This window comes from Arachis ipaensis, chromosome B03 (assembly GCF_000816755.2).
Source record: "Arachis ipaensis cultivar K30076 chromosome B03, Araip1.1, whole genome shotgun sequence".
Lineage (NCBI taxonomy): Eukaryota > Viridiplantae > Streptophyta > Magnoliopsida > Fabales > Fabaceae > Arachis > Arachis ipaensis.
Window position 1 is genome coordinate 52,653,964 of NC_029787.2, and position 860 is coordinate 52,654,823.

Genomic DNA, 860 nt, shown 5'->3' on the forward strand with positions numbered 1-860 from the left:
AGTGAAGAAGAGAAGCTGAGTTTGAGTTTGAGTTTGAGAGTGTGTCTGCGTGCGTGTGCGTGTTTCATGCAGAGTATGGTTTGTGATGTGAATTGGTTGGGGGAATCTTTTGGGAGAGGGAGAGAAAGGTGAGGAGCAAGAGCATAGCGATGATTGGCGCCTGACCCTGACCCGAGAGAGAGAGTGTGTGTGAAAAAGGAGTGGAAAATGGAAAATGATTGATTTGAGAGACGAGAAAAGTGTGGTTCGGTCGAATGCGGAGCATTTAAATGTATTTAAGCATAATTTGAAGTCCGGAACCCCGATTTCGGCATTTTATTACACCACTGCCAGAAATCTATTATGATAGATCATTTTCTTTCGTAACTTTTTAAAATATAAACTTACTTAGGATAGTGTTCCGGGGCTTATCTAGAACTGGATGGTTGGACTTGAATGAGAGATTCAAACGCTAAAAGAAGGTGGTCTCCAATTTGTTTTACGTCGAGAAGCCGCCGTTCGAGTTGTGTGTTCTAAGAGATGGAGGGTGATACCTGCAAAGACACTCCGATGCCTAAGTCAGCATGTGGTTAAACAGGTTTAGAATGTATTGAAACTTAGTGATACTTGAGGAGTGTCAGTGTATTTATAGTGGTGAACCAATAACCACCGTTGGAGTAGTGCCACCTTTTTAGGTGGATAACTGTCCCTTTTATCTAGAAATTGTTGGGATATAGCTTCTAGAAGTGGGTTGAGAGATTTTAGGGGCAGTTACTTATTTTAATAAGTGTTATCTGCCAGCTATCTCTTGAACCCGACTTCTTTGAAAAGAAGTATGTGTTGAGTCTGACCTCTTCTGAAGAGGTCAGTGAATAACGAAG